Here is a 25970-nt window from a genome sequence, read left to right on the forward strand (position 1 = left end):
GCAATGACGTGGCACCGCACTCACACACAGTCAGAGACCTCTCAGACAGCCGTGAACAGTGCAGCTGTGTGTGAGTGCAGCTCACGCTGAGTAGTGTGTCCTGCAGCTACGTCTGGTTGTAGGCCGCTCAGCATGTCAGTGCCTCACACATTTTTCTTTTATTGCAGCTCATTTTTTCTCCTATTAGTGTGCATCCATCTGTATCCATATATGGTGGTTGCAAACACTCTAGGAGTACACAGCGGAGCCTTTCTGCAGCCTGTCAGTGCTAGTGCCCACTTAGCTGCACTGTTCACGGCTGTCTGAGAGGTCTCTGACTGTGTGTGTGAGTGCAGCTCATGCTGAGTAGTGTGTCCTGCAGCTACGTCTGGTTGTAGGCTGCTCACCGTGCGTCACTGCCTCACACATATTTTTCTTTAATTGCAGCTCATTTTTTCTTCTCCTATTAGTGTGCATCCATCCATATCCATCTACATTGGTTGGTTGCAAACACTATATAGGAGTAGATAGAGGAGCCTTTTTTCTGGCTTGTGCCCTTCAGCTGCAGCCAGATTAGTATTACCCAATTTTTTTGAAGCCTCATCTTTTGCATTGTAGGTTTCCTGCCTGCATGGTAATAGCTCCAGAAAGTTGGTGATACTCTAACTTTCAAATCTTTGGTCACATCCTTTTAGTTTTCCCCCCCCAAAAAAAAAAAACAACAAAGTTCACCAAACACTACATTTGAAAGTTGTGTAGGCCACATTAGCTCCCATTAAAATGTAGGTGACACACACACTTCATAAAATTAGTGTTTCTTATACCTGTAACCAGCTGTTCAGGAATAAGCACACTAAGGCCCCCCTTTGTACTTTTCTGCCTATCTTTCTCAGTCTAGCAAGATGAAGAAGGCAGGGAGTAAGGCATGTGGCCGTGGGTGTGGAGTTTCAGCAGGGAGAGGACGTGAGGATTCTGCAGGGAGAGGACGTGGGGATTCTGCAGGGAGAGGACGTGGGGATTCTGTGCCTGCTGTTGGCACCAGTGAGTCAGCATCCCCCAGTTTTAGCAGGCAACAGTCCTTTATGTGCAGCTTTGTAGGACCTCACCGTATCCTACTGCTGTGGGAGGAACAAATTGAAGCCGTTGTCGGATGGATGGCAGCTAACGCATCGACTTCAATTACTTCCACATCCTCTCAGGGCCAGAGCACGGAAGAGAAACCATCTGTCTCTTCACCACCTGCCAAAATGCCCAGGCAGTCAGAGAGCCCTGGATAGGAGCCATCACAGTCTCTACTTCTGTTCTCGGAATCTGTTGGTTTGGAAAGAGGGGGCCAGCCAAGCAGCATTCCAGAATGTGAAGAAGAGGGAGTATGCAGTGATGCGCAACTTCTTTGTCCCTCTGAATCTGAAGAGGCGGGTGGGCCAGTGCCTATGGTCAGCACACCTCAGTACGCATCAGATGATGACGAGACACAGGTGCCACTTTCTGTTGCGTACGGTGCTGGCGAGACAACCCAGGAGAAGCAGGTGTTTGAAGAGGGGAGTGTAGATGATGAGGTCCTTGACCCATCATGGCGTGAGGAACAGGAAGGTGGTGGGAGCAGCTCTGAGGAAGAGATTCCCCGAACGGCCAAAACCGGAGGGAGAGGGAGGGAGCAGACTTGGTTGCCTGTAGCCTCCACTTCGGCACCCGTTAGGAGCATTCCACTTTCAAAAGGCAAAACGGGCGCTCCCAAGACTTGCAGTGCGTGGTCCTTTTTTGACACAGTTGCAGATGACTTTTGCTTTGTCAAATGCAAGCTTTGTCATCAGAGAGTCAAAAGAGGGAAAAATGTCAGCAACCTCAATACCACTAATATGTGGAAACATGTGCGGACCAAGCACGAGGTGGAGTTAAACAGACACACTGAAGACGTAGGCCAACGTACAGCACCACCTACCACCTCTTCAGCTCGTGTTGGGGCCTCTTCCTCCAGCTCACACACAGCTGGTTCGGCTTCCTCACATGATCGCCAAGGAAGAACCTCTGGCACTGTTGTCCGGAGACCCTGTGACATTCCACCCACAGCACCACGTTACAAGTCATCCTCACACTCCCAGGCCACTCGACAGCCACCTCACACTCCCAGGCCACTTGACAGCCATCGGTAGCACAGGCAAGGGAGAAAAGGCTGCCATACTCGGCAAACCATCCCCGAGCACAGGCTCTGAATGCTGGCATTGCCAAACTACTGGCACTTGAAATGCTCTCATTCAGGCTGGTGGAGACTGACACCTTCCGGGACTTCATGGCATTGACAGTCCCACAATACACCGTGCCCAGCCGCTTTTATTTCAGCAGGCGAGCCGTCCCTGCCCTGCAGAAACATGTGGAGGCAAACATAAAACATGCGCTACTAAACGCCGTCATTAGCAATGTCCACCTGACCACTGATGCATGGACCAGTAACCATGGACAGGGACGATACCTTTCCCTCACTGCCCATTGGGTCAATGTTGTGGATCTGGGTACAGATCTGGAGAGTGGCGCTCTACGTGTTCTGCCAACTCCACGGATTGCAGGAATCCAGTGTGTACACATTGACTCCTCCTCCTACTCAAGTTCCTCTGAAACAGCGCAGCAGGAGCCTGTTACGACCGATATGAGCACAGCCGTGGCCAAACGTCAACAGGCCGTACTGAAATTAATTTCTTTGGGGAATCTAAGCCACACAGCGCAGGAGCTCTGGAATGCCATCAAGCAGGAGAGCGACGTGTGGTTTGTGCCAGCGAATCTCCAGCCGGGCTTGGTAGTGTGTGACAATGGCCGAAATCTGGTGGCAGCTCTTGGCCTAGGCAACCTCACTCACATCCCATGTCTGGCACATGTGCTCAACTTGGTCGTGAAGAGCTTTCTGAGGGACTATCCGGATCTTGATGCACTGCTGCACAAGGTCCGCTTAGAGTGCGCTCACTTGCGGCGTTCCAGCATGGCAAGGTCGCGCCTTGCTGCTCTGCAGCGCCGATTACGCCTTCCGAAACATCGCATCATATGTGACCTACCCACCAGGTGGAATTCTACATTACATATGTTGGAGCGGTTGTGTGAGCAGCAGGCAGCAGTCATGGAGTACCAGCTGCATCAGGCGCAAACAAGTCGCACTGTGCGCCGGTCACACTTCAGCACCACTGAGTGGGCCTCTATGAAGGACATGACATCTGCCTCGTTTTGCATGCCTTCAATGATTCCACGCGGATGGCGAGTGCAGATGATGCACTAGTCAGCATGACTGTCCCCCTTATCTGCCTGCTTCAAAAAACACTGCAAGCACTAAGGGATGAGGTTTTGGAAGAGGTGGAGGATGAGGCGTCCCAAATGCCATCTGCTTCTGGACAGTCTGCACTACGTGCTTCCTCACAAAGGCCTAGGCAGGGGACACTTTGTGAGGAGGATGAGGAGGAGTCGATGGAGGAGGAAGACATCTCTCCAGAGGAGGGAGGTACACAAAACTCTAGTCAGTATGTACAGCGAGGGTGGGGTGATGCAGAGCAGGCAGAGATCACGCCTCAAGCAAGGGACAGCGGTTCTTTGGCAGTTGGGAGTCTGCAGCACATGGTTGACTTCATGCTGCAGTGCCTGAGAAACGACCGCTGCATCGCCCACATTCTCTACACGGCTGATTATTGGGTGTACACCCTCCTAGATCCTCGCTACCGGGACAACTTGCAAACCCTCATACCAACATTGAACCGGGAGCGTAAACTGCGGGAGTACCAAGACACACTGGTGCAGTCCATCATGTTTTCCATTCCACCCAACAGCAGTGGTGCTAGTGCTTTACAAAGCACCTCTGTGCGTCGAGCCAGTGGAGGAAACTCGGCACAAAGAAGGAGCAGAGGCAGCGCCTCAGCACAAGGCAAGACCACTATGGCCCAAATGTGGCAAGGTTTTGTGTGTCCGCCACAATTGTCTACACCATCACTGACGGCTCCAGTCAGCAGGAGGCAACGTTTCCGTCAGATGGTGACAGACTACATGTCTTGCCCTGTGACTGTACTCCCAGATGGCTCTTCCCCCTTCAAGTTTTGGGTCTCTAAGCTGGATACATGGCCAGAGCTTAGCCAGTATGCATTGGAGGTGCTGGCTTGCCCTGCTGCCAGTGTATTATCGGAATGCGTCTTTAGTGCCGCAGGTGGTGTACTAACAGACCGTCGCACGCGACTTTCTTCCAATAACGTCGACCGGCTTACTTTTCTGAAAATGAACAAGGCTTGGATCTCCCCAGAATTTGCCAGTCCTCTTCCTGACTAAATAATTGGTTGGCAACTGTATCCAGGTCTCCTGTTGTGTTCATGTTTCTACCACCTGAACTATAATCCCTGGGCTTCAACACAGCCAGTTGTCGATCAGATGTGTCGTCTGCACAAAGAAAAACACTAGCTCCTGTGTTAGTGGGGTTCAGTAATGCCAGCTGCTCCCCAGCTGTGTGGACGGCAAAGTCTCCTGCTCCATCCACATTCAAACTACTACTGATTTTTAACCCTGCTCCACTTAGGCCTCTGGCTCCACTGTCTCTAGTATTTCCCCTGGCCTCCAACCCCGTCAGTGACAGCTCTTAAGTGGCGTCTGCACAATCCACACTTGTTCCAGTGTTACTTGGCCTCAGTCACGTCAGTTGATCCCCTGATGTGTGTCCGGCAAGGTCTCCTGCTCTGTCCACATTCCCATTACTTGTAGTGTGAATGAGGACAGAGCAGGAGACCTTGCCGGACACACATCAGGGGATCAACTGACGGGACTGAGCCCAAGTAACACAGGAACAAGTGTGGATTGTGCTGACGCCACTTCTGAGCTGTCACTGGCAGGGTTGGAGGCCAGGGGAAATACTAGAGAAAGTGGAGCCTGAGGCCTAAGTGGAGCACGGTTACAATCAGTAGTAGTCTACAACCTCAATTAAACGTGCTGCAAGTTGGCCTCAGCCTGCTCCATGCCTCATCCTGGGCTCCAACAACTCCAGTTGGTGTCCAGAAGTGCCGTCTTCGCAGAGAAAAACACACTCGCTACTGTGTCTGTGGGGTTCAGTAATGCCAGCTGTTCCCCTGCTGTCTAGACTGCAAAGTCTCCTGATCCATCCACATGCAAACTACTACAGATTTGTGCTCCAATTAGGCCTCTAGCTCCACTGTCTCTAGTTTTTCCCCTGACCTCCAACCCCGCCAGTTCCTGCTCTGATGTGGCGTCTGCACAATCCACACTTGTTCCTGAGTTACTGGGGCTCAGTCACGTCAGTTGATTCCCTGATGTGTGTCCGGCAAGGTCTCCTGCTCTGTCCACATTCCCATTACTAGTAGTGTGAATGAGGACTGAGCAGGAGACCTTGCCAGACACACATCAGGCGCTCAACTGACGTGACTGAGCCACAGTTACACAGGAACAAGTGTGGATTGTGCAGACGCCACTTCAGAGCAGGAACTGGCGGGGTTGGAGGCCAGGGGAAATACTAGAGACAGTGGAGCCGGAGGCCATAGTGGAGCACGGTTACAATCAGTAGTAGTCTACAACCTCTATAAAACCAGCTGCAAGTTGGCCTCCGCCTGCTGCATGCTTCATCCTGGGCTACAACACAGCCAGTTGTAGCCTGGAAGTGCCGTCCGCACAGATTGAAACACTCGCTCCGGTGTCTGTGGGGTTCAGTAACGCCAGCTGTTCCCCTGCTGTGTGGATGGCAAAGTCTCATGCTGCCTCCAAACTCACACTACATCGTATTTTCTCCTCGCTCCAAGTAGGCCTCAGCCTGCTCGGAGCCTTGATCCTGGGCTACAACACAGCCAGTTGTAGCCTGGAAGTGCCGTCCGCACAGATTGAAACACTCGCTCCGGTGTCTGTGGAGTTCAGGAACGCTAGCTGTTCCCCTGCTGTGTGGATGGCAAAGTCTCCTGCTGCCTAAACAGTCCCACTACTACTGATTTTTAACTGTGCTCCACTTGGCCTCTGGCTCTACTGTCTCTAGTATTTCCCCTGGCCTCCAACCCGCCAGTCGCTGCTCTGAAGTGGCGTCTGCACAATCCACTCTTGTTCCTGTGTTACTGTGGCTCAGGCACGTCAGTTGATCCACTGATGTGTGTCCGGCAATGTCTCCCGCTCTGTCCCCATTCCCATTACTAGTAGTGGGAATGTGGACAGAGCAGGAGACCTTGCCGGACACACATCAGTGGATCAACTGACGTAAATGAGCCCCAGTCACACAGGAACAAGTGTGGATTGTGCACACGCCACTTCAGAGCAGCGACTGGCGGGGTTGGAGGCCAGGGGAAATACTAGAGACAGTAGAGCCAGAGGCCTAAGTGGAGCCCGGTTAAAATCAGTAGTTGTGTACAACCAATATAAAACTCGCTCCAAGTAGACCTCAGCCTGCTGCATGATTGACCCCTGGGCTCCAACATCGCCAGTTGCAGCTCAGAAGTGTCTTTGGCACGGGTACTCCATCCTGCCCAGCCTGGTTCCAGCCCGCCTGCTGTTTCCGGGTAGTGTCAACGTCACTTTGCCACCGATACGTTGTCCTGTCGTGTTGCGGTCGGGTTAGCCGATTCTATGGTGTCTGCAGCTTTGGTGCTTCCTATGTGGGCTGCGGGTTCTGGTAATAAAGGCTGGTTCCGTAGTGCCAATAGGACAAGCACCCCCTGTAGGACTGTGGGTTTCGGTAACTGTGGCCGGCTCACGGCCTTGCAACTTTGTTTTTTTCATGGGTACCTTCCGCTACCCTTCCGGGTTCCAGCACCGTCAGCTGGTTCTCGGCAGAGCCTTTGGCCTAGGTGCCTCCTTCTCGGTATCCGAGTTCCAGCAACATCTGCTGGTCCTTGGTAGTGCTTTTTAGCACAGGTACCTCCTGCTTAGAAACCGTGTTCCAGTACCGTCAGCTGGTCCACGGTTGTGCCATTGGCTCTTGTTCCTTCTGCTGCCACTCTGGGTTCCAGCACCATCAGCTGGTTCTCGGTAGTGCCATAGAGTATTGTAGCTTCTGCTACCCATCCGGGTTCCAGCACCGTCAGCTGGTTCTCGGCAGTGTCTTTGGCACGGGTACTCCCTCGATTCCAGCCCGCCTGCTGTTTCCGGGTAGTGTCAACGTCACTTTGCCACCGATACGTTGTCCTGTCGTGTTGTGGTCGGATTAGCCGAGTCTATGGTGCCTGCAGTTTTGGTGCTTCCTTTGTGGGCTGCGGGTTCTGGTAATAAAGGCTGGTTCCGTAGTGCCAATAGGACAAGCACCCCCTGTTGGACTGTGGGTTTCGGAAACTGCGTCCTGCTCGCGGCATTGCAACTTTGTTGATCATGGGTACCTTCTGCTACCCATCCGGGTTCCAGCACCGTCAGTTGGTTCTCGGCAGAGCCTTTGGCCTAGGTGCCTCCTTCTCGGTATCCGAGTTCCAGCAACGTCTGCTGGTCCTTGGTAGTGCTTTTTAGCACAGGTACCTCCTGCTTAGAAACCGTGTTCCAGCACCGTCAGCTGGTCCACGGTTGTCCCATTGGCTCTTGTTCCTTCTGCTGCCCCTCCAGGTTCCAGCACCGTCAGCTGGTCCTCGCTAGTGTCATTTGCTCTTGCAGCTTCTGCTACCCATCCGGGTTCCAGCACCGTCAGCTGGTTCTCGGCAGTGCCTTTGGCCTAGGTGCCTCCTTCTTGGTATCCCGAGTTCCAGCAACGTCTGCTGGTCCTTGGTAGTGCTTTGGAGCACAGGTACATCCTGCTTAGTAACCGTGTTCCAGCACAGTCAGCTGGTCCACGGTTGTGCCATTGGCTCTTGTTCATTCTGCTGCCCCTCCGGGTTCCAGTACCGTCAGCTGGTTGTCGGCAGTGCCTTTGGCCTAGGTGCCTCCTTCTTGGTATCCGAGTTCCAGCAACGCCTGCTTGTCCTTGGTAGTGCTTTGAAGCACAGGTACCTCCTGCTTAGTAACCGTGTTCCAGCAACGTGAGCTGGTCCACGGTTGTGCCATTGGCTCTTGTTCATTCTGCTGCCCCTCCAGGTTCCAGTACCGTCAGCTGGTTCTCGGCAGTTCATTAGCCTTCTTGTACCTTCTGCTACTTTTCCAAGTTCAAGCTTGTGGAAATGGTTTTTGATTCTCACTCTGGATCTCCCTGACAATGACCCTGAAGACGACGACCCTGAAGACCACACAGAAGAATACCTAAAAGATGACCCTGAAGAAGATGACCAAGATGACAAAGAACAGGAAGACAACCACCAAGATGCAGAACAACAAGAGACAGAAGACCAAGAAGCATAAAAACCAAAAGCAGAAGATCATTAAGCATAAGACTAAAAATCAGAGCAAATGATATTATCTAATTTATAAGCAGAAGAAGACTAAGCAGTGTATGGGGGTGAGTCCGTTCCTCCTCGTGGTGCCCCTGGAAAAGGCCTGCTGCTGCAGGCCAATTTGAACGCGGACAAATCCTGTTGTAAATCTGTTGTCACAGGCTGAACGGAAGGTGTAATCTTATAACTTTTATAGATAACAACTACAGGAATGCCTGACACAAATAAGAATATGATGAAGAAGAATAGGAAGAAGCTGAAGAAGTTGAATATGAAGAAGAATAATAAATAAGAAGAATATGAATAATGTAAAAATTAAATAGGAAGAAGGTGAAGAAGAAGATGAATAAGGTGAAGAAGTCGATGAAAAAGATGCTGCTGAGGATTATGAAGGAGAAAGTGTGGGAGAAGTAAAAAAGAAGGTGAAGAGCATGGAAGTAGTGAAACATACATATCTGACAAAATATAAAAGGAGGTTAACATAGTAAATATCTTTGTAACTCCAAATGTCTTTAAAAAACAAAATTTAATTCCTGCTATTCCATTTGATTGGGCTAAAACTCTATGGCTTTAATGTCTCCTACACCTCCCACAATACATTCTACATTATTATTAGTTGTGTTTCTTCATGTAGAATTAACCTACAGGGAAAGAAAGGGGTTTTTTTTAATTCCGATATTTCAGTTCCATTGACTTGAATGGGACTTCCGGGATCGGAATCGACGATACCCGATACTTTTTTTAGATCGGCCGATCCATTCTGATCCGATATTTTTCAGTATCGGGTGGTATCGCTCAACACTATTGCTCAGTGGTCCAAGGTGTTGTTTTCAGATAAAAGTAAATTTTGCATTTCATTTGGAAATCAAGGTCCCAGTGTCTGGAGGAAGAGTGAAGAGGCACACAATCCAACCTGCTTGAGGTCTAATGTGAAGTTTCCTCAATCAGTGATGGTTTGGGGAGCCATGTCATCTGCTGGTGTAGGTCCACTGTGTTTTATCAAGACCAAAGTGAGAGCAGCCATCTACCAGGAAATTTTAGAGCACTTCATGTTTCCCTCTCCTGACATGCTTTTTGGAGATGGAAATTTCATTCTCCAGCAAGACTTGGCACCTGTCCACACTTCCAAAAGGACCAATACCTGGTTTAAAAACAACAGTATCACTGTGCTTGATTGTCCAGCAAACGCATCTGACCTTAATCCCATAGATTCTATGGGGTATTGTGAAGAGGAAGAGGAGAGACACCAGACCCAATAATGCAGACGAGCTTAAGGCTGCTATCAAAGCAGCCTAGGCTTCCATAACACCTCAGCTGTGCTACAGGCTGATCGCCTCCATGCCACGCCGCATTGATGCAGTAATTGATGTAATAGGAGCCCCGACCAAGCATTGAGTGCATTTACTGAACATACAGTATTATTATTATTATTTATTGTTATAGCGCCATTTATTCCATGGCGCTTTACATGTAAGGAGGGGTATACATAATAAAAACAAGTACAATCTTAAACAATACAAGTCATAACTGGTACAGTAGGAGAGAGAACCCTGCCCGCGAGGGCTCACAATCTACAAGGGATGGGTGATAATACAGTAGGCGAGGGTAGAGCTGGTCGTGCAGCGGTTTGGTCGATCGGTGGTTACTGCAGGTTATAGGCTTGTCGGAAGAGGTGGGTCTTCAGGCTATTTTTGAAGGTTTCGATGGTAGGTGAGAGTCTGATATGTTGTGGTAGAGAGTTCCAGAGTAGGGGTGATGCGCGAGAGAAATCTTGTATGCGATTGTGGGAAGAGGAGATAAGAGGGGAGTAGAGAAGGAGATCTATTGAGGATCGGAGGTTGTGTGCGGGAAAGTACCGGGAGACGAGGTCACAGATGTATGGAGGAGACAGGTTGTGGATGGCTTTGTATGTCATGGTTAGGGTTTTGTAATGGAGTCTCTGGGCAATGGGGAGCCAGTGAAGGGATTGACAGAGGGGAGAAGCTGGGGAATAGCGGGGGGACAGGTGGATTAGTCGGGCAGCAGAGTTTAGAATAGATTGGAGGGGTGCGAGAGTGTTTGAGGGGAGGCCACAGAGCAGGAGGTTGCAGTAGTCAAGGCGAGAGATGATGAGGGCATGGACTAGGGTTTTTGCAGATTCTTGGGTGAGGAATGAACGGATTCGTGAAATATTTTTGAGTTGGAGTCGGCAGGAAGTGGAAAGGGCTTGGATATGTGGTTTGAAGGCGAGATCAGCATCAAGGATTACTCCGAGGCAGCGAGCTTGTGGGACTGGGGAGAGTGGGCAGTCATTTACTGTAATTGATAGGTTCGTAGGGGAGGTCACGTGAGATGGGGGAAAGATGATGAATTCTGTTTTGTCCATGTTGAGTTTCAGAAATCTAGCGGAGAAGAAGGATGAAATAGTGGACAGACATTGAGGGATTCTGGTTAGTAGGGAGGTGATATCTGGTCCAGAGATGTAGATCTGTGTGTCATCAGCGTAGAGATGATACTGAAAGCCATGAGATTCTATGAGCTGTCCCAGGCCAAAGGTGTAAATAGAGAACAGCAGGGGCCCAAGGACTGAACCTTGTGGGACTCCGACAGATGGGGGGCGAGGTGAGGAGGTGGTGTGTGAGTGGGAGACGCTGAATGTCCGGTCTGTTCGGTATGATGAGATCCAGGATAGGGCCAAGTCTGTGATGCCGAGGGATGAGAGAGTCTGTAATAATAGGGAATGGTCCAATGTGTCAAAGGCAGCCGACAGGTCCAGGAGGAGGAGGACAGAGTTGCTTGCTCTTGGCGGTTTATAAACCGCAGCAAAACCGCGTGAAAAAAACGCAGCGTGAGCACTGCGGTTTTGAAAACCCATAGGGTTACATGGTACTGTACCATGTGTGCGGAACTGCTGCGGTTCCGCAGGGCCAAAACCGCAGCAAAAACAGCAGCGTGTGCACATAGCCTTACTTTTTAATGATGATCTAATTTAGTGAGATGCACTTGTATTTATAAGCTCTGTTTTCTTACTGATTGTGTACTTTCTTAAAAAGTAACAATCGCCAAATGAAAGCCATGTCTTAAATCCGTGTTCCCACTGACAGTGCCATTACACATTGCACAATAGACCAATATTAAAAGCGTACGGTTTTGGTGCTATTCACATCACTTGGAGTTTTAGAAGAAGACAGAAATTGCCAGTGTTCTGGGTGTTTGAGGCTGGAATGCTTTGTGCTTTTCCTTTCACAAACAATGAAGCAATAGCATAAATGAAATATCCCCGCAGACATAATATGTAGGAACATGCAAATGTGGCGGTAGGCCAGTGACTCGGCAAAATCCTGTGACGTTTGCTTGGCAGGACTTCTTGTTTATTCTGCATGAACAGTGTTATATTTCAGCCTGTATTGCAGCACTCACAAAATAAAACGGCACTCTGCTTTATATTTAGTTATTCATGAAAGAGAAGCTCTGATTTGGAGACACAAACTGTTTTTAATTTAAAGCAAGTTATGACCAATGTTTTCATTCCGTGTTATTAACAGAATCCCTCCTATTACAACTTTGTTACCCTTTTGTGCACATGAATTGTAATGTCTTACATTGCACTAGATTTTGGGAGACTGAGACCCTGACTGCCTAAATGCTTAATTATTTGTGCTGGACCTCCTGCCTCCAAAACAACTTTGATTCACTGAGGCAAATAGTCCACAAGATCTTTCTGTGTGTCTTGGCACGAAGATGTAATCACAGAAAATACAATCCCATAAAGCATAACATTTGGGTATGTGCGCACCTTGAGTATTTGTTTGCAGAAATTTCTGCAAGGTTTCTGCATCTCTTGGTTGCAAAAAACGCTGGTGAAAATCCGCAACGTTTTTGGTGCATTTTTGAGTTTGTTTTCCTGTTCATTCATTGGTTCAAAAACGCACAGAAAATTGACAAGATTTAAACGCACAGCAAATCCTGTAAGGAAAAATACCGATCATGTGCAGAACACTTCAGCATTCTCATTGATTTTGCTGGTATAAGGTTTCCCTAGCATTTCTGGCCAGTTTCGCGCAAAAAAAATGCACTGTGTCCACACCGCTTTAGGGTATGTGCGCATGTTGGGTATTTACTTGCAGAAATTTCTGCAAGGTTTCTTTATGTCTTGGCAGCAAAAAAAACACTGCATCAAAAACGCATGTTTTGCTGTGATTTTTTTGGTGCATTTTTGCAGCGGTTTTGTATGCTTTTTTTTGCATGCATTTTTGTACAGTAATGAATGCTATTTTTGATTAAATAAAGATATTTTAAAAAAACATGTTTTATGTAATTTCTTGGTTCAAAGAGTAAAGAGTTAAATAAACACACAAACACATACAGTTACCAGCCTATGTAGGAGCATTAACTGAATGAACCTACATAGGTAGTAACCAAACAGCAACTGTTAATTAAAATTAAAAAGCAAAAAAAAAAATTGCGTTGGCTCCCGCGTAATTTTCATAACCAGCAGAGTGAAAGCCGACAGCTGAGGGTTGATATTAATATTCTGGGAAGGAGTCAATAAAGGTTCCCAGGCTATTAGTATCAGCTCACAGCTGTTTGCTTACTATTTACTGACTAGTTTACAGGGAGACCCCAGACAAATAGTGACTTGGGGTCCCTCTATAAAATCTAACCAGCAAAAGCTATGCAGACAGCTACAGGATGATACTGATAGCTTAGGAAGGGGCCATGGATATTGGCCCATCCCAGACTTAAAAACATCAGCTCTCAGCCTCCCCAGAAAAGGCGCATCCATAAGAAGCTCCAAATCTGGCGCTTAGCCTCGCTCTTCCCACTTACTCTGGTGCGGTGGCAGATGGGATGGTAATAATAGGGTTGATGTCACCTTTGTATTGTCAGCTGACATCAAGCCCAGAAGTTAATAATGGACGGGCATCTTTATGACGCCCCCAATACTAATCCCATAGTGATATTATTATAGAATGCTGTAGATAAGCCCTGAAAGGCAGTGGCCACATCTTATATCGGCCAAAACAGCTGACAGGTTTGCTTTAAAGCATGACACACAAAAAGAGACCGGATAAAAAAAGGGTAAAAAATGCGATAAAAACACATGTGAAACGCAATGAAAAACACAACCTAGATAACGTCTTATCTGAGCATTCTCGCGGTGTTATCCGAGCATCTGGCAGTGCTTGTATATTATGTTCGAGTCCCTGTGGCTGCATGATTTGCGACTGTTAGACAGCTTCAACAAGTGATGATTCTCTAACAAACAGGAAATTTCTGCATGTGTTGTGTCTAACAGCCGCAGATCATTCAACCGCAGAGACTCGAACATAATTTACAAGGACTTCCAGATGCTCGGATAACACCAACGTGTGCTTGGATAAGACATTATCTGAGAATGTTCGCTCACCACTAATAGTATATTATACAGAGCCACCTCCCTTATATAGGAAAGGGAAGAACTACACAGTGTGGTGTAGTGACCACTGTGTCCACTAGGGGGCGCTGTATTGATGTCCCAGGAGAGTGGATGAATTGCAAGATACTGAATGACTGTTATGTATCTCAAGGTGGGTGGCCTTGAGATGGAGATTTATGTGTGTGTTAATCAGCAGTGATACTGCTGAGGTGCTGGTTCAATGTGTCAGGGACTAGTTACCTACAAACCCACCCAGGGGGTGTGTTTAATAACGCTATTGTAAAGTGTATATGTGTGTGTGAAGGACCTGTGATGAGGTCATAGAGATGTGACCCGGTGGGCGTGGCTACGAACCATATAAGGTGGCCAGGGTAGGTCACAGGGGGTGAATGCTGGGACCTGGTTGGTCCAGTGTGGAAGGTCCCGTCTGAGTGAGATGGGGCTGCCTTCTGACAGCAAGTGAACGCTGTGTTAATGGCTGCACGTGCCTGGTAATTCCCTGGAGGGAATGGACGTCTGCCGCATGATGGTGAAGGAACCATGAGTGACCCTGACGTGGGTGAGAGAACACTGAGGCTGAAGAGCCCGTGTAAAGGACATTTGCTTGACCTGGGTGATATAAGGATAACCAGAGTGAAGCTATAATGGACGGTATGCTGTATAAATGAACTCTATGTTGCTTCTGTGGGTTTATGCTGCTAAATAAACTGCATGGACTATGATGTTTTATGGAAAACCCTGTGCCGGATCTGGTTTTGTGGCTGCTAGCGAGTGATCCCCTACTTACATGACAGCGTTACCTCACAATTGGTGGAGAAAGCTATGGGCATTGTTGTAGCCTTGTTGCTGGGAGCAACGGAAGAGGACTGCAAAGTCGGTTGCTAAGCTGACAGTTGGGAAGCCACTGCCCGGCTGTGGTTCTGGAACCGTGGAGCGGCCTAGTGAGTAAGGCACTGTCCGGATCGGTGAGCCCAGTGCGGTCGTTTCCCCAGGAGAAAGAGACTTATAGGATACTTCTGCGGTAGAGGGGTCCGAGAACCTGCGCAGCCAGCAGGTGACGGTCGTGAAAACCGTGTTGTGTCAGAGACACTGCACTGCACTTGCTCATAGAGCCAGTGCGCGTGTCCTGAGTACAGAAGCAGTGCTAAAAGATACCTGTAGAGACGGGCAGCAGAGGTGACCATGCGTGCTTCAGGCTAATAGTGTCAGGGTCCAGTCAGTGCTGGAAGGTAAAGAGGCACGGGACCTGCGGACACTGAATCTGAATAATCTGACACGGGACCTATGGTCATGTGACAGCAAGGGGGCGGGGCTTAGCGTCCTGTATTCAGATAGGACAGGACACCATACAACAACTCAGAGTCAGGCAAAACAGAGGTCACAGCAGTACGGGCAAACGAGGTACAGGAGGGACAGGTCAGACAAAGCCGAAGGTCATACACAAGAGGGCGACGTGGTACCAAGGGGACAAGCAGAGAGAAGTCGGGTCACAAGCAGAGAGTCATACACGAGAGGTAGCGCAGTACAAGAGGGTCAGGCAGAACTCGTAACATGGACAGAACCAGATCACAACCGAACAAGCAAGCAAGATATCAGGCACAAGGCACACGTATACAAGAGGTCACATAACTCAGCCGAGGGCAGGAGTATAACTGACACCGGACCCAGGTCCAGTGAGCACTAAATAGCCTCCTGCTGCCAGAGAGAGGCAGCACAATTAACCCATAGTCTAACCAGGACGGGTCAAAGCGAAATCCCGTCCTGGATCATGACAGTTGTACTGACCGGGGTCAGTGAGAAAGAGACTGGTGATTGCTATAGGGTGCCTCTGTGGAGAAGAGGTATCCGAGGACCTGTGTGGCCGACACAGGTAACGGACAGGTGTTTGTGTTGTACTGACCTGGGTCAGTGGGAAAGACTGTGTACCTGGAGGGTTCAGTGAGCAAGGTCCTGGAGGGTCAGTGTTGGGAGATTCTAGGTGAAGAATCGTCTCCCTGGAGCACGTGGTATGACCTTGGACCTGGTGAGGCGTGAGTGTTGGGCAGTCTCAGGCAGAGACGGATGTCCTGAAGAGCACCCGCTAAGCCCCTGGACCTGGTGAGGCCGGTGTGTTGGGAAACCCTGGGAGGAGGGTCGGCTCCCTGAATAGCACCCGTGCCCTGTGTGTTGGACGGTCTCAGGCGAAGACAGTACGTCCTGAATAGCACACAGACAGGACACGTGAGTTTTGTGTGGTGTTTTTTTTCTTTTCTCAACTCAGCCTGCGGTGGCTCAGTGGGAGTCAAGAAGGGGACAAGCAGCTTCCTGTAACTCGGCGGGGTTATGAAGAGGACACCAGCCGCTGTGTGTGTGAACATCAGCCGGTGGTGTTGGTGATCGGTGACAGCAGGAGCTGTGGTGGTGCCAACAAGGACTTGTGTGGTATCGTAAAAGAAACAAACTGTGTTGTGTGAACTGTGGTCTGAGAAGACCGGTACAACAGATATGGGGAAGTCCCGAAAGGGGGTGGTAGCCCAAAACGGGGTGGAGTCCCAGAAGGCGGCGGTGACCCAAATTGGGGTGGTAACCGAAAAAGAAGTGGAGTCCCAGAAGGGGGCGGTGACCCAAATTGGGGTGGTTCAGGATATGGCAGCACTGGTTGCCTCAGTGGGTATGTCTGGGGAACCGCAGTGTGTCTGTATGAGTTTTGAGGAGTGCGGCATGTATTTTCCGGATAATGACGGGCCACAGGTGTGTACCGTGATGCTGCACCGGGAAGGAGTCTTTGGTAGACTGGACGCAAAGAGTCAAGAATTTGACCAGTATTGAATTGAATAATGGATGGATGTGCAGTATCCACTATACAGTTGATGGAGCAGAGTTTTGCGGTGGATGCTGAGAAGTGATGATCGGTGGGGGTGCTATAGGTGTCACATCCCCACCAGTCAGATATTGGGGACCTATCCCAAGGAAAGGCTATCAATATAAAAGTTCCGGACAACTACTTTAACTTTTTTCCCCCTAAGCTTGTGTATATGTTAGTGTTGTGTCAGTGCATTAATATACTCACCAATCACCGTCTTGTCCAGTACACGTCGCCATTCCGCCCCCCTTCTGAGTCACAGGATGCAATTCAGACTCTATGGATCACACTGCACTGTATAATTTGGAAGTGGCTTTTACAGTGTGAATATACGTAGTGTCAGAACGAGGTTCCATAGTTTTACAGTGTAACTTCTAGCTCGCAGTGTGATCCAAAGAGCCGGAATTGCCACGACGTAATTCCGAAGTGGAGTGGCGCTAGATGCAGGAAAAGGCAGTGATTGCTGAGAATATTAACACAAGCCACTACGCTACACTAACAATTACACAGGTTATGGGGATGCGATCAGGATTAGGGTAGATTCACACGATCGTATAAAAAAATCGATCAGTTTAATCCAGAAAACATGGACGATTTTTTTTCTCACACGTCATCTGTGTGCAATTTGATTTTTTGCACCATCATCTATTAATAATTTACAATACCATTTCCAGTTTCCGATGTCACAGAATTGCAATGTATCCGTAAAACTCTATGCTATCCTGTGGCTATACAGTATAAAATAGTCGTGTGAACGAGCCCGTCACAGAGTTCTCCATTGGATAGCAGCAGTGTCAATGTACAGCACTGGGCATTAAGAGCTGGCTTCACTGGGTGCCGTGGGGGTAATGGCACATTAATGATGAGGTGTAGGTTGTCTAGAATTTTTAGGAACATGCATCGCTACTACCAATAGGTGGCGCTGTAGAGTAAAAGTCCTCTTTCTTTCTGAAGAGGCAATTTGCATAGGAACATGCAGAAATATTGTGAAAATTGAATATTTCTCATTTCTCGCCATCTCTGGATGTGCCTGGCGGTGCATCTGTGATGGTTTTCTCATCTGGGTGATACAACAGACACAGTAATAGTATTGTTACCTCTGTCTACGATAGTCTGCTGCGAGGCTAATATTAAGGCACTTGGGGGTGGAGGGGACGGTCTTGTTTGTACACTATTATGTAGGTTAGGTGCAAGAGCCACTAGATATTTCTAGATAGAACTGGATCCTTTCTGGCCTGTCCTAAGTTACATGAGTAATGTTGGCCTGCCGGTGATGGATGTTTGTCATCCCACATGCACATGATGCTATATTGCTGTTTGCATAGCATTTCAGCCCTACATTTGTTGTACAAGCTAATAAAGTGTGAATATGTCAGATGTATCCATAGAGCTCCCTTTACCTGGTGACGACAAGAAAGGGAGCTCTATAGATACATTTGACATATATACTGTGCATTGTATGGTCTCTGTTCGCGTTTGTAAAGATTGACGGTCGATTCTAGCAAGCATACGCGAGCACTCGCCAATGCTGCCACAGCTTCCGAGGGGGGCCAAGACTCCTGTAGGATCGTGCACTCCAGCCATCCTTTCATCTGAAGTTCAGTGATTACTAGCACTGTGCTTTCTACGAGAATTAATAAAATTATGAATCCCACCATTCTTGAGAACGAAGAGGGTTTTTAATAAGATTAAAATTGCAAAGTTGCTTGTTTTTTTCCCCATATTAACCATTATTGCAGAACGGTGGCTCAGTGGCTAGCACTGGAGCCCTGAGTTCGAATGCCACCAAGGACAACATCTGAAAGGAGTCTGTACAGTATGTTCTCCCCGTGTTTGCATGGGATTCCTCCAGGTACTCCGGTTTCCTCCCACATTCCAAAGACATACTGATAGGGAATTTAGATTGTGAGCCTCGTTGGGGACAGTGATGATAACTGCAAACTGTAAAGCGCTGCGGAATATGTTAGCGCTATATAAAAATAAAGATTATTATTAGTGATGTTACAGCAACCCCTTTTATGGCCCCCCACTACAACAAAGTCAACGGAACTCGGCGATTTTGGCAAACAGGCCCCACCATCAAATGTGTACAGGGCCCTCCCGACTCTCCCGTGACTGATACTAGGATGGCCGCTCAGAACACTTTGCATATATATGTTATGTCAGTTTTGCAATGAATTTCCTTTGCATTGGAATATTGGTCTGAACATGATTGTATGTAGTTGCCTTTATCCCACACTTCCCCATAAAATATATACAGGTAATTAAAAAAAAATAAAAAATTTGCTTCACACTTACCATAGTTTTGTTTTTTTGCATAGATTTTGCAGGGGTCTTTCGTTCAAAAGGCAGCAAACATCTGCATGGCGTTTGTACGTTCTCCCTGTGTTTGCCTGGTTTCCTCCGGGTTTCTCCAACACTTCAAAGACATACTGATAGGGAATTTTGATTATGAGTCCCAGTGGGGAAAGGGATGGTGATGTCTGTAAAGTGCTGTGGAAATAACTGGCGATATAAAAGCAAGTAGAATGGTGGCTGAAAGATGAGGTGTACACATTACTTTTTGTCCATGGATCATTTTTATGTTTCTGTTGATTCAGTGCCCAGATTTGGCCATTAAAAAAATATATATAGCTCCGTGTGCACTGTAGGCATATTCTCCTGTTGAAATTAACAGGAAGCTAATTCAGAGAGTATTGGAAGCAGGTATTTTGGAGCAGAATTCTCTCCAAAATCTATGACATAGAAGTTTGCAGGAACATGCCCCTATTAAGATCACTGCCCGATCGTATAATGTGCTTTTTTTTTCTCACTTTGATACTTGCATGCTCACTTCATCCTTGTAAGGACTTTACCTGTGAAGTGCGGGCTGATGACATAAGTGTGTAACTTCCTTAAGAAGACTGCCGAGTCAGTGAGTGGGTTAAACATTATTCAGTAGTAGTTGGTGTTGTCACTGCATGGATAATGTGTTTCCTGAATACAGTCTTGTTGATTCACGGGAAGCAGAGGCTTGTGTCTCCTGGCCACTTCCACACCATGACACAATGAATGCTTGTGTACTAGGTGGGTACTAATTTTAGCAGTAATGTGTATCTATTCCTGATTTCTGTACCTTTTCCTCCAAGTTAACACTTTTTGTACACTTAGGACATATTCTGGGTCGGTGTATGTCCATTACTGCCCATGGACTACATAGACTTACTAGAGCTCACATTCATTTTCTAATCCTGACCAGCTGATGTTGTGAATAATTGTTTTGGTATTGACGGCAAAGTTTTAAGTCCCATAGTTTAGTTTTCTCAATGAAGCTTATTTATGTTTCTGCTGTCTATTTTGTAGAGCAAATATAAGCAATGATGTACATTTTTGATGGGACAGATTGATTTCCATGGAATGTAATTCAAATCAGAGCTGTAAAAGCAGCCTTTTCTGTCTTTGGTGTCCATGCAAACTTGAAGTGATGGACTTGTACACATGTGATCACATATTAAGCCTGTAATGCAATTGTCAGATTAACGTTGTGGCTGTCATCTGATTCATGAGGCCCAAACCATGGAGTTTTGCTGCATTAATGCAGGCATGTACAGTATGTTTTACTCCGAAACAGTGCCCCAGGTAAAACATACTTTGAAAAGCTGGCCTGGGACTATGTGTCTTGTATACCTAGACCAAGACAGATCCACTGCTCCCTTTGACTAACAGGTCTCTTCATATGCAAACAGATGGGGAAAGACCAGTCTGTCTTGATCAATGTTTCCCAAACTCCAGTCTTCATGACAGCCCCCAACAGATCATGTTTTCAGGATTTCCTTAGATTTGTACAGTTTCTGATGTCTTCATAATAATTCGATCACGTGTGCAATACTGAGGAAATAATGAAAACATGATCAGTTGGGGAGGGGGGCACCATTATATATTAATGTGGCCCCATCATAATAGATTAACATTGGATTCTGTGTCTCTGTGATACGAATACTGAATGTACTTGTGCATGAGGTCTATGTCTAAGGCTACGTTCCCACAATGACCTTTTGGTGCGTTTTTGATGCTGTATATTTTTGCTGCGTCAAAAGCACAATGTCATACAGTTCCAGCAAAGTGGATGGGATTCATAGAAATCTCATGCCCACTGTGCATTCTTTTAACTCAGTGTAAACTGACCGGCGGTGTGTGTTTCAAATTTGCAGCATTTCAATTGCGGGTATGCGGGGCTGAGTATTCTGGTGTGGATTTTCCCCACAGACTTGCGTTTTTAGTGCGTTTCCGCTGAAAAAACGCATCAAATCCGCATGTAATTCGCACCACAGTATGTCAATAAAGTTTTCTCAAAGCCAAATACCATGAAATGTCAAAAACAAAGCAGCTTTATTTAAAGCATAGCACACCAAAAATAGACAAAGAAATACAGCGTCAAAAACCTGATAAAAACACGTGTTAAAAAAGCGTGCAAAAATTCCATGCGAAAAATGCAAATTACCAAATTTAAATAATAGGTGCAGAAATTCTGCAGTGTCAAAAATGCGCAAAAAGCTCATCATAGTCTTAGATGGTGTTAATATACCTACTATCTGATCTAGGACGGCTGTTGTCCCTCTCATGTTTCAGATGGCCGTATTTCCTGGTCCATACATAGACCGCATGCTGCACTGATCTTAGGTATCCTGATCGGAACTTGTGAAACCGTCCTTACACGGCAGTTTTACCGTGCTAACTATTGTGCACCAGCTTGTCAGGGACTTGAAATGAGTGCCTCAGGCCGGTTTCACAAATCCACGCTTCATTGTCCGAGTACAGACCACTATGCACGAATTGGCCATGGTTCTCCTCACCCAAATTCCATAGCTACATAGGCATATATGAGGGTTTTGAGTTAGATCAGTGGGTAATCTGTGCATCAGGGCCTTATAGCAAATGCAACACAAGTAACTAAATCAGCAGTGAGAAAAAGAAAGGTTTCAGGCAATTGGCACTCACATAATAATTTGAGTTTCCTTCAGCTACCAAGCAGGTGAACTCTGGATTATAATAAATTATATTTTTATGCTCTTTGTTCCACAGTGATTAAAATTGATTAAAAACCCTATAAATGATTTTATAGCCTTGATTAGTCATCGGCAGTAAATGTGCAGTAGTAATTATCAGGACAAAGCTTGTGTATTTGAAGTGAGTGGACCTTTGACTTTACTATGTCTTTTCTGGATTCTGAAGGAGTTCCACACATTAGGATTGCAAAGTGAACAACTGAGCAATCTGCAAATTCATCCAGAAATACTTTTAAATCTTCTGTACAAAGGATGTTAGTGGCAAAATATAAAGTAAGGAGCCAGCATAAAGACTCGGGCTGTGTTCCTACATGGCATACTTGCTACGCTTTTTATGTTGGGATTTTTTACAATTCAGACAATATGGTTGTGAGCACTTTTTTTTTTTTTTTTTTTACCAATGCCCATTGTGTATTTACAGACTGAGTTAAATGGTGCATTTTTGGAACTTTTTGTCTTTTGTCTTTGTCTTATATGGTTCTATCAGGAGACTAATAAAAAAAATACGGTATATTTAAAAAATGTAGCTGCACTGTTGAGTGTAGAATCCAAGCGTTTCTGCGTTGAAAACATCTGCATCCAAAACAAATAAAGAAATTGTAGCAAAGATGTAATAAACAGAACAGCTTGTTATTGCCTATTTTGGCACGGACACCTGCAGAAAAACGCAGTGGAAAAAAAGGCTGTGTTCATGTAGAAATGTGGCCCAAATCGATTTGTCTTTGTGCGAAAGCTTCTATGCCTTAATTGCATATGATTTTGCATTTTACTGCTTTTTACTGAAAAACTAATGTAAAACAGTGCTCCCCATGGTGGGATGTTGTCATTTTGCAAGTAGCAGAGCCAGAGGTTGGGAAACACTGGTCTAATACCTCAAAATGTAACATGCGAGCAGTTTCTCCTGCTCTCTTAGCCCTCCAATGGAGAGTTTCCATCTGAATACTGGAAAAAGTGTTCTGACTTTCCCCAGACTAAACCATTGACTTGAATTAAGCAAACATAGCCAAAAATATAAAACTTTGGACTAGATTTCATCTGTTTTCAGGCAGTGTCTAGCTATTGTGTCTGACCCCACAAAAAACATATGTTGCTATGGCATGAAATTATGGACATTGTTCATTTAGTGACAGGTGACTGACAAGTCTATGCCTAGGGTTGTGAAACAGCAGGTTACAAGAGGGGAAGGGTACATACAACATGAATGGGGAAAAAGCGAGGTCCTGTTGGAAGGGGCAATAGGCTTGGTGTTCGACGTGTACGTGGGTAGGTGGTAATGTTACTGAAAGCTCTACTGATCAAACACCGTCTCGTTCTATCTAAAGACTACTGACAACATCTGTTACTGGACAGGCTATTCGACTCCCTTTCTTTGACAGCTGCACAGCGGTACACATTGTAGATGAAGGTCAGGAAGAGCATGCGCTTCAGTGGATAGCAGGCACTGCATCAAGTGGCTTCTCCTTTTTTTCCTCCATCTTAACATCACACACAGTACAATCCTCAGAGGTGGCACCCCAATCACCCTTGTCCCCCCCCCCCTGCATCACAGCTTTCCAACCTCACAACTGACTGTGGGAAACTACAGATGGGGCGCTCTGCAGAGCTGTTCACTCATTCTATTCCATGGGCATCAGAGCTCTACTCCAAAGATTCACTGAATCGAGAGGAGGAAAACATCTGCACCAGTGCCCAAAATTTTCTTCTGTTGGAGCCAGGGCTGGACAAAGTAGGTTCCACGCTCAATCCAGATCCTCGTCACCAAACGATAACCTTTGGGGGTTTAGGTGATACTGATGAGACTCAGATACCTGAGGTGCACGCGGACTGTACTGTGGTGTCAGGGCAGGAAGAGGAGGGTGACTCTCAGGGCAAGGAGTTGGAGAACAGAGAGGATGATGATGAGCTTGTGTGTGAACTTAGAGACACAGCTGAGTAGCTCAGCAGAGGAGGTGGAGGAGGAGGAAGACGAGGAGGTTACGTTGCGGCCTGCTGCACAGACAGGGAGTGATGCAACCACGACAAGCACTGAATTCTCCCCCACAACTGTGGCTGTGGCCGTGGCCAGCAAGTCTGCAGTTCTCAGGAGCGGCAAGTGTTGCCTAGCCTTGGCCTTTTTTGATACCGCATTGGATGACCCAACTCACGTTATCTGCTAACTTTGCGACTAGCAACTCAGTAGATGCAGAAATTGCAATAATTTGACTACCACATGCATGAACTGGCAAGCAAGATCAACATGTCTTAGTCTGGTAATCACACTTCGCTAAAATGCAGATTATTGGGCCTCGACAACCACCGGCCGTCCCATCAGCCATATCTACAGCTTCTTCCTCCGCCATCACTGTGGCAAGTGTTCTTACAGAGGTCTCAGGCCGCAGAACCTTTACTTGTTTACCCCCCTACAGTCGAGGTGAGTGAGAACATGTCCACTTTTAATTAAGTGGAGATGCCTGTTGTTTTTGTTTAACCGAGCACACCACATCTTTCTCTATCCATTAGAACATCTCTGCCTGCACCTCCTCGCTCAAGGTCCAGCAGTTTGTCATGTTCACCCTACTCCTCCCTCTCTGAGCACAGTAGCCAGCCCTCGGTCCCACAGTTGTGGTCATGTAAAAGAATGTTTCCTCCTACACATGCCAAAGCTAAGAGCTTGAACTCCACCATCTCCAATTTGTTGGCCACAGAAATACAGCCTTTCCGCCTGGTTCATACAGACGGTTTCAGAAAGTTGATGGCCATCGCAGTCCCCCAGTACCAGTTGCCCAATCGCCATTACTTCTCTAAGAAAGCTGTGCCTGCGCTATACCAGCATGGCACAGACATCACCCGTTCCCTGAAAAAAAAATCTATGCCAGGGTGCATTCCACCACTGACACCTGGGCAAAAAAACATGGGCACAGGGGCGTTACATCTTTCTTACTGGGCACTGGGTGACTCTGGTGGCTGTGAAGGCAAGCAGGCAAGGGGCTGCTTCACAAGACTTGGAAACCCCAAATCTTGAAGGAAAAACCTCTATATCTAACAGTTCCTCCACTGCTTCTGGCTCCTCCACCTCCTCTAGTGTCTCCATATGCACCCTCAACCTCTTCCTTAATGAAACACGCGTTACAACAGTGCAGGGAGCATCGACCCCACCTCCGTACTGCTCAGCCAGGGTTCACTGCAATCAGACAGTGTTTAAATAAATATGCCTTGGAGATCACAGTCACACAGCTCAAGCTGAGTTTTGGACAGCTATCCAGGCCAAGTTTGAGCAATGGCTGTCTCCACTGAACCATTAACCAGGGAAGGCCGTGTGCAAAAACAGTGCAAATCTGGTGGCAACCCTATGCTGGGGCAACCTCACACCCTTGCTTTGCATGGCTCACGTCCCCAACCTGGTGGTACAGCCATAGTGCAGTATGTCCTTTTGAATAACCTGGGCCAAAGCAGTATGGACGTGGTGCAAATCACGCTTGCTGAGTCAGCACAGATGAAGGACCTCTGCATCATTTTGCACAGTTTTGAAATGGCTACTAAGATGGTTAGCACTGATGATGCCATCATCAGCATCACTATTCTGGTCACCTACATGCTGGAGCACACTTTGAATAGTCTGCGGGAGGAGTTGGTGGTTCCAGAGGAAGAGGTGGAAGCAGAGAAGAATTCTGAAAGGATAACAATATCTCTAAGTTCCACACTATCGACGCACAGGCGGGTGCCATGGAAGGGTGGATTACGTTGATTGAGGAGGGCTCATGGTACCTGCCAAACTGTGCAGGAGCTGAGGAACAAATGGAGGAGGACGAGGAGGAAGAGGTGATGGTTGCACAACAGTCGGGAGATGAAGAGGATGATGATCCCCTCTCTGTTGTCTGTGTTTGGCGGGAGGAGACAGAGGAAGCAAGCTTTGAGTGTTACCCAGCCACCAACTCATCATGGGCTTGGCTGACATGGATTCTCCTGACACTTGAGCGCCTACTTGCTGTACTGTCACATGATGACAGTATTGTTAGGATTTGAAATAGTGCTGACTACTGGGTTGCCACTGTTAGATTAATGGTACAAGAGTAAATTTTGCTAGATGTTTATCACCCCTTTAAAGAGACGTGCACATGCTGGAGTATTGAAACACGCTTGTAGACAATCTTAAGAGTGGTTTTCCAGAAGACAGTGAGGCACACAGTGTGAATGGCAGTTATAACCTTTGCGGGAACGTAAAGTCTTCAACGAAAAAATATTAGCCACAGCAGTGTAAGTAGCATAAGCAATTTCTGTAAGTCATTTCACACTTTTTTTTTTTAGAGCAGAACTGCATCAGCAGAACAGAGTACAAGTCTGACATGTTGTGAACAACTGGAGAAAATGGTGCAGGAATATCTTGAGCTCAACATCAATGCCATCAGGGGGAATTTGCACCCTTTTGCATTTTG

At 47.1% G+C, this 25970-nt stretch overlaps 1 protein-coding gene across 6 annotated transcripts in view; it reads left to right on the forward strand.

The window, feature by feature from the left end:
* The window catches only part of FAM13A (family with sequence similarity 13 member A), a 305696-nt gene that overhangs the window by 178707 nt on the left and 101019 nt on the right, over nucleotides 1-25970 (forward strand). Inside the window, exon 1 of one of the 6 annotated variants that reach the window (XM_073590273.1) lies at nucleotides 19490-19579. The exons of the other annotated variants lie outside the window; for them this stretch is intronic. The gene's annotated coding sequence lies outside the window, so the exon portion shown is untranslated. Of the gene's footprint in view, nucleotides 1-19489; nucleotides 19580-25970 lie in introns of those variants that run through there. 6 annotated transcript variants of the gene reach the window in all.

This window comes from Dendrobates tinctorius, unplaced genomic scaffold (assembly GCF_039654945.1).
Source record: "Dendrobates tinctorius isolate UK_male_01 unplaced genomic scaffold, ASM3965494v1 ptg000011l, whole genome shotgun sequence".
In the NCBI taxonomy this organism is placed as follows: domain Eukaryota; kingdom Metazoa; phylum Chordata; class Amphibia; order Anura; family Dendrobatidae; genus Dendrobates; species Dendrobates tinctorius.